The following is an 8459-nucleotide window of genomic DNA, read 5'->3' as shown; positions in this document are numbered from 1 at the left end:
CTTCCCACCCCAGGCTTCAGGTGCACTTTAGCCTAGGGGCAGGGAAGATCTTCCAAATTTGCATTCCCATTACACTCATTTATCCAAGTTATGAGTAAAACAGAAATCAGAGAAAGTATACATATAAGAAAGTCTACATATGAGAACATATGCCAGAAAATACAGATTGAAAGGTCTCTCCTATTGAGATCAAGATGACTTGGTCCAAACAACAGACAGTTCCAGATTCCACCAAAAGAAAGTCCCCTGAATTCTCCAGTGTGTAATATTGGAATAGAGATATAATCAAAGTTCTACATATTGACTTCTTCACAGAGTCTTTTCCCCCTCCCTTTATTGACCTGAAGAGAATGGTATTGCTCGTCTTGTCTCTCAGAATTGGAAACCAAAAGAACTAGAAGAGATTCAAGAACAGATCTTTTCTTTCCCAATCACTTCCCTGCCCCTCACACAGGGACAGAGCATTGATCTCCACTAATAAGGAGAGAATCATACCAGTATGTTTTGGGGCTCTGGCTAGAATAGTAAAAATAGTAGTAATAATAAAAGCTAGTGTTTTATAGTAATTTAAGTTTTTCAATTTGCTTTGTGAATGTTAAGATGTCTTTGTAGCTTAAAAACCTGGTTTATATTGATGATTTTGAGAGGGGTGTGCCAAAGAGGGGTCTCCAGGGAGAGAAACACTGGTAAGTGAACATATCTCCTTCATAGAAGAGGAGATTGCTAAAGACAAATATCACATATTTCCCAATCTTATTGTAGTGTGGTATCACTTACTAGCTTTTTGCTAAGTTAATTTACAAAGCAGCAGGTCAGATAAAAGGAAAAATGGGAGAGTAGTTAAGAGACATATAATATGCCACTAAGGAAAGCTGTAGAATACTAATAAACCAAAGAGGTCATGTGAAAGTAGACACTCAGGGTATTTTGACTAATGCTTGGAGGTTGATTTAATTATGCAGAGAGAACAAGCTGAATTTGAAGCCAATGTAGACGTAGTTATACCTAAGACTCTAAAAGAACTGAGCAATCTACATGCCAGAGATAGAAAACAGTAGACTTTAGGACTTTTGGTTCCTTTCCTGGTACCTAATGAAATAAAAAATCAGTTATGGATTGAAAATTATAAGAATAACATATAGGAAATAACATAGACCAATTGTCCTCCTGCTCAGTTTTCTTGTATTTCCTGTTGAAGCAAGCAGATATGTATGGTAATGGGAATGGTAATTAAAAACTATAATCCTGGTGACAGATTCCTTCTTAACTTTTACAATAATAAAAAAAAATTCAAAACTTGGGACCTAAAAACATGTTCTTTCCTTCGTTTTGATTTGCATTAGTTTCTCAAGAAGTAACATGTTGTTATGTGTTGCCTGTGTGCACTACCTTTACTTTAGAAAAAAATGCATAAAGTTTAGACTTTATGGTTTCATTGGTTCTTTGAATTTTAAAGTAATGAAAGCCTTATACTTATTGATGTATGTTATGAAAAATATTGTTTGTATTAACATATAATTGCTTGTTAATGTTATTTTATATGAATTAATATATTTTAAAATTCTATTTTTAATTTATATTATGCTAAATATTAATAGATATAAGTGACATAAGTAAAACTTCAATAATATTTTAGAGTATACAGAGGTTTTGAGACCAAAAATGTTAGCATTGTCAATGAAGAAACCTTCCCTTCTAATTGAAGAAAGAGAAATAATTACACTAATTACTCTACAATTGATAATATTAAGACGTTTCTTAGGCTATTGTGAGAATAAATGACTTGACCAAAATCCCATGATCTTCCACAATCCAAGACCTTCTTACATACCTGTGAAGCTAAGCAGGAGCAGCTTTCCAGAGGACTGCTGCTGTGAATAGCTTTCAAGGTTCAGATTACACAGTATAGTAAACTCTCTATTTATTCAGTAACAAACTAACACAAAACATTCACAGAAATCAAAGTACAGCATTCACAATGCTATGGCATAACAACTTATCACTAAAATGGCTACATAGTTTTCACCAAAGTCATCACATAGTTTTTTTTTTCAAATGCTTTATTAACTTCTAGTTTACATCATTCATTTCTGCAAGATTTTGAGTTAAAATTTTCTCCGTTTTTTCCCTTACCCACAGCCCCAATAAAACTATCCCACTGGATATCCCCTCCTCCAATTTGCTCTCTCCCATATCTTCTCCCATACCCTTTCCGACTTTCCAGTAGGACATGGTGGGTCACATTAGTTTTAAACAAAGTACATTCATTTAGTAACTCAACCATTTAGTAACTCCTTAATTCAATCACAAAGTAGAAAGGTCTAATTTCCCGACCCCTAGGTCACGTTGTCTTAATCTCTTCAATCAAAAGTCTTTTTTCTTAATTGGAGATTAGTTTCCAATCATCCTGAATTAGTAAGTCCTTAACTCAATCATTTAAATGTAAAAGTTAAGTTCTCTTCCCCTAGGCCACAGTAAATCATGATCTTCTCAGTTTACATTAAATACCCAAGGAGAGGTTTTTTCATCTTGAATTGAAGCAGGCTCTCAGCTTCCATGGTTCTCTTCCATGGTCCCAGCTCCTTATCCAGTACCTGTTCCATCATGAAGATCACAGTGTCTAGTCCACCTCAAGTCCTTCACAGTTTCTATTCCTGGGAAGACAAAGCTTAACAAAGCCACAATAACATTCATGCACATGGCAGGCATCATCATCAATTTACTTTCTTCCTGTGAAATCAACATAGACCCAATAACAAGGTCTGAGGAATTGGCACAAATAATCAGTATAGTCCCAGGACCTCTGAAAATGTCAGCAAGTCTCTCCACCAGAATTTATGTAAACCTACAACAAGAAAATCCTCTTTCAGGGCTTCTGAACCAGCAGCAAGGTCCCAGGGCTTCTGTAACAATGGCACCATCTTCTATCAGCAGATGAATCTGACAAAGTAACATCAAAAAGACAAAGTACCAGCACCACAGTCATGCTTCCTCACAGTTCTTCTCTTTTCTCATTTCTCAGTTCAGTTCACAGTTCTCAGTTCAGTTTTCAGTTCTCAATTCTGTTATCAATTACTCTCTATCTCTAGCAGTAGTAGCTCAGCCTCCAGATACTCACTCCCAGCACTTCTGGCCTCTCTCTGCTCAGGCTTTTCCATATATATATATATATATGGTATTAGCTCCTCCCTGTCCTGGCTCTTCCTGTTACAGCAACAATCCCACTGTAGGATTCAAAAGTTTTGGATCTTAATACTTGACACAATCATGAACTTGAAACAAGGTGCTAAGTACCTGTTTGCTTGCCAATTCAAAAGGCATGGAAGATCTTCAAATTCTATTACTATTGCAACACCATGCAGACTTCTTCTGACTATAGTCATAGAGCTTTAAAATGAGGTTACTAATTCATTTTTTTCTAAAAATATTATAAATCACACATAAACAGAAAGATGTTTGTTATCGATCAATGACACTTAAAAATAATTAGGAGCAATATTGGATTCACTGGCTTTCTCTTTAAATACTTTACAATGATTTTTATTTTCTTCTTCTGTTTTATAATTATATAACCACAGCTCAAAGAGAGGAGGGATTGTTTGTTTTTTTCACATTTTAACTTAGACACCTTGAAAATTTCCTTTTAAAATTCACTAAATGGGACTTCTGGGAACCAAGATGGCAGAGTAAGCATATTCACCTCCAAATAACCACAAAATAGCACCCCAGAGAAAATCCTGGAACAACAGAACCAGCAAAAAGATGGGGTGAAAAATCTTTTAGCTCAAGAAACTTGGAAGATAGCAGAAAAGGTTTGTGTCACTGAGTTAAAAGAGTAATGTGCTCCTGGACAGGAAGCACTCCAGCAAGCAAGTCAGAAGCAAGCCCCACCTTAACAAACCAATGAGAGATTCTGAGCCACAGTGTGGTGGAACAGACAATGTCAGAACTAGAACCCACTATGTATTTCATCATAGTCAGGGGAATAGGCAGACCCCAGTCCTGAAAACCACCACATGCTTTAAATAGTACTGGGCAAGTAAGCAACTTCAGCCAGACCTCCATGTGCCATCTGTGTAGCTTGTGGAAATGCAGCCTTGTAAGATGACAGACACCAGCACTAGCACCCCAGTTCAGCAGCGGTTAAGCTGCCAGACATCTATGGCCTCCAGCAGCACCAGCCACTCCCCAAGTGAACTCCTCAGCAAAGCACCAGACATGAGGATCCCCTATGATCCTCAGGGCAACATCAATGCAGCACCAAGGAAATAGCCTGGGCCTGTAGTCCCTGGCAGAAGAGGCCTGAGACAGTTCCTGTTTGACCCTTGGAGTAGAGCTCAAATGAAAAAGAAATGAAAAAGGCCAAAAAAATGAGTGAAAAACAACAAAAAAGAATCTGGCCATAGGCACAAACTCAGACAAGGACAGCAATGTCAAAACACCTATGGAAAACCCCAAAGAAAACCTAGAAATCAGGGTGCCTAGGTGGTGTAATGAATAGAGCACCAGCCCTGGAGTCAGGAGGACCTGGGTTTGGATCCAGCCTCAGAGACTTAACACATACACACATACACACACACACACACACACACACACACACACACACAAAGCCATGTGACCTTGGGCAAGTCACTTAACCCCAACTTCCCTCCAAAAAGCAAACAAAACAAAACAAAAACCTAGAAATGGACTCAAGCCCAGAAAGACCTTGTTGAAGAGCTCAAAAAGAAGCCTGAAATCATGAGACATAGAAGAAAAAGTGGGAAAATCAATGAAAGTGATCCAAGAGAATTATGAAATAAAAGCCAACAGCTTGGAAAAAGAAAAAGGAAAAAGAAATGTTCCCATAAAACAGAAGTGGATAGTAGAGTGGATCAAAAACCAGAATCCTATAATATGTTGTTTACAAGAAACACACTTGTTGCAGAGAGACACACACAGAGTAAAGGTAAGTGGTTGGAGCAGAATCTATTATGCTTCAGCTGAAGAAAAATAAAAGCAAGAGTAGCAATACTGATCTCTGACAAAGCAAAAACAAAAATAGACCTAATTAAAGGAGATAAGAAAGAAAACTACTTTTTGCTAAAAGATACCAGAGAGCTTTTCTTGCTTCCCGGACATCTGGGCAGCAGGTCTCTGGCTGAGCGTCCTCCTGCACCGCAGGCAGGAAGATTGTGGGTGCAAAGAAGACAAAAAAATCACTGGAGTCCATCAACTTGAAGCTCCAGCTGGTCACGAAAAGTGGCAAATACATGCTGGGCTACAAAAAGACCCTGAAAATGATCAGACAAGGCAAAGCCAAATTGGTCGTCTTAGCCAACAACTGCCCAGCCTTGAGGAAATCAGAGATCGAACATTACACTATGTTGTCCAAAACTGGCATATATCACGACAGTGGCAATAACATTGAATTGGGTACAGCATGTGGGAAGTACTACAGAGTATGTACATTGGCTATCATTGATCCAGGTGATTCTGATATCATTCGAAGCATGCCAGAACAGACCAGTGAAAAGTAAACTGTATAAAAGTATACTTTAGTAAACCAGGCCAAAACTTGTTAAAAAAAAAAAAAAGATACCAGAAACAATGAAGTAATATCAATACTAAACACATATATGCCAAGTGGTATAGCATCCAAATTCTTTAAAAAGAAGTTAAGTGAGTTACAGAAAGAAATAGAAAGAAAAACTATGCTAGTAGGGAACCTAAACTCTCTGCACTCAGAACTTGAAAAATACAACCAAAAAAAGAAAAGAAACTTAAGGAGGTGAATAAATATTAGAAAAGTTAGAGATGACAGAACTTTGGAGAATAATTAATGGGAATTGAAAAGAATATACCATTTTTCTCCTCAGCACATGGCACCTACACAAAAACTAACCATTTATTACAGCATTAAAACCCTCAAAATCAAATGTAGGAAGGCAGAAATTTTAAATGTATTCTTTTGGTGTCATAATGCAATAAAAATTGCATTCAACAAAAGGCAGTGAAAAGATAGGTTAAAAGTTATTACAAACTAAATAATCTACTCCTAAAGAATTAGTGGGTCAAAAAAGGAATCATAGAAACAATCAATAATTTCATTAAAGAAAATGACAACAGCCATTTATGGGATGCAGCCAAAGTCGTAATTAGGTGAAAAGGTATTTCTCTAAATTCTGAAATTCTTATGAATCACATACAAACAGACAGGTGTGACTGTTTGTCATCACTCTGTAACACTAAAAAGTAATTAGGAGCAGTGTTGGATTTTCTGTCTTTCTCTTTAAAATATTTCAGGGTGATTTTTATTTTCTTCTTCTCTTATAAATACATACTCCAAGCTCCAAGAGGGGAAGGATTACTTGTTTGTTTCACATTTTAACTTGGACATCTTGAAAGCTTATTTTTTAAATTGACTATATGTTTGTTTGGAAATCACACAACCCAATTGTGCTTTCAGTATTAGACTCAATATTGTTCGAAGGTTAATTATGTGATCAAAGTTACAGGTAATTAAAAATTGTGATTCAGAGTGACATGTGTAAGCATTTTTTAAAAATAAAATATTTAAATAAGGAGCTCTTCCAAAGTAAAAGCTTGGGCATCAGCTTTCAATGATCTTTTATCACATTTAAGTTTTTTACATGGTGACTATAGGTAAAATCACCATTACCAATTTACCCTGCCCCATTTTAGTCCTGATTGTCATGGGAGTGCTCTGCCACAAAATTAGGAAAATGTTTTCAGATTAGGCAGTTATATAGCTGAATGTTGGTTGAATACAGTGTACTCAGTTCTGCCAAGAATTTCAAAGAAATTATAGACTAGTTTTCGACATTAAGGAATTTTTCTGATTTTGTTAAGCAGGTTACTATGTAAAGAACTTTTCCTGCTTGAGAAATCTCTTTCTACATATTATTCATTTTTCTATTCTTTCTCTTTCAAAGGCTAAGACAAAGTTTGCTGAAGAACCTGAAAAACTTGAATATTAAAGCTACTGGGTTCAGGGTAATAATATTGTTCTGAGGAAGAATAAGCATGCTTAAAATTGGGAGATTTATAATGTCTTCCTGTAGAAACAGTTTTGTGCAATGGAAAGGGCACTCTCTTTGGAGTTAGAAAAAGTTGGTTCAAATCCCACCTCTGGAAAAAAAAAACCCAAAGCTATCTGTAGTCATGAAAAAATCATAACCCACTATTGATTAGAGAAATGTAAATTAAAACAACTCTGAGGTACCACCTCACACCTATCAGATTTGCTAATATGACAGAAAAGGAATTTGACAAATATTGGAGAGGGTGTATGAAAATCAGGACACGTGCACTATTGTTGTGTTGTGAAGTGATTGAGCAATTTTGGAGAGCAATTTGGAACTTTGTTGAAAGGGCTATAAAACCATTTGACTCATTAATACCACTACTATGTTTGTATTCCAGAGAGATTTTTTTAAAAAGGAGGAAAGGAATAACTTGTTTGTCCAAAAATATTTATAGCAGCTCTTTTTGTGGTGACAAAGAATTGGAAATTAAGGGGATATCCATCATTTTCAAGATGGCTAACCAAGTTGTGGTATATTATTGTGATGGAATACTATTGTGCTATGAGAAATGACAAGCAAAATGCTTTCAGAAAAAGCTGGAAAGGCTTACATGAAAAGATGGAAAGTGAAGCGAGCAGAACCAGAGGAACATTGTACATAGTAATAGCAATATTTTAAAATGATCAACGTGTATTGAATTAGCTAGTCTCAGCAATATGATAATCCAAGACAGTTCTGAGGAATTTTTGATGAAAAATGATATGCACTTCCAGAGAAATGATTGATGGAGTCTGAATGAAGATCTAAGCATGCTCTTAAAAACTTTTTAAAATCCAACTTATTTTGTATATATCTTATTTGTAAATAATTCTCTGTATATTATCTTCTCCATTAGACTATGAGTTACTTGACAGTATAAATGGTGTTTTATATTTCTTTGTATCCACAGAGTTTATAGGTCAATATCTGTGAGTTTGAAGCATCATTTTATCATTTCTCAGAGGACAAACAAGCACTTGGTAAAAACACTGTGCGTAGCTATAATATTGGAACTCTTCAGTTACTGAGTCTTAAAGTGTGTAAGCTTAATGCTAGAAACCACAGTTGTTTTTGAAGCTGACATTGCCAAGACCTACATTTAATCAGCACCATGCCCACAACAGAAGCAGGCCTAAACCTCACTGGGGCCTGAAGAATAAATACGTTATGTCGAGTTTGATTTTCAAAGCTGTCTGTAGCTGTGAATTTTTCCCATGGAGCCTAAGATGGACAAGTACAGTCTATAGAAACTACATAGTCATTCAACTGATGACCCAATTACTCAGGTACTATTTTTAGTCAAGAGACTGACCTGTAAGTTTTATTATTTGATAAAATATTTAGGAAATATTTACTACTTATATAATTGTCCTTTCTCTATTGTATTCAGTG

At 36.0% G+C, this 8459-nt stretch overlaps 1 pseudogene; it reads left to right on the top strand.

Moving 5' to 3' along the window:
* The window catches only part of LOC138165568 (large ribosomal subunit protein eL30 pseudogene), an 11040-nt pseudogene extending 5521 nt beyond the window's left edge, over nucleotides 1-5519 (top strand).
* The last annotated feature ends 2940 nt before the right edge of the window (nucleotides 5520-8459 follow it).

Source organism: Petaurus breviceps, unplaced genomic scaffold (assembly GCF_028583685.1).
Source record: "Petaurus breviceps papuanus isolate PSGF00001 unplaced genomic scaffold, PetGlider_PUasm1.0 213, whole genome shotgun sequence".
Classification (NCBI taxonomy): Eukaryota; Metazoa; Chordata; class Mammalia; order Diprotodontia; family Petauridae; genus Petaurus; species Petaurus breviceps.
The sequence above is the reverse complement of the archived record's forward strand: the minus strand, read 5'-3'. Positions and strand labels throughout refer to the sequence as shown.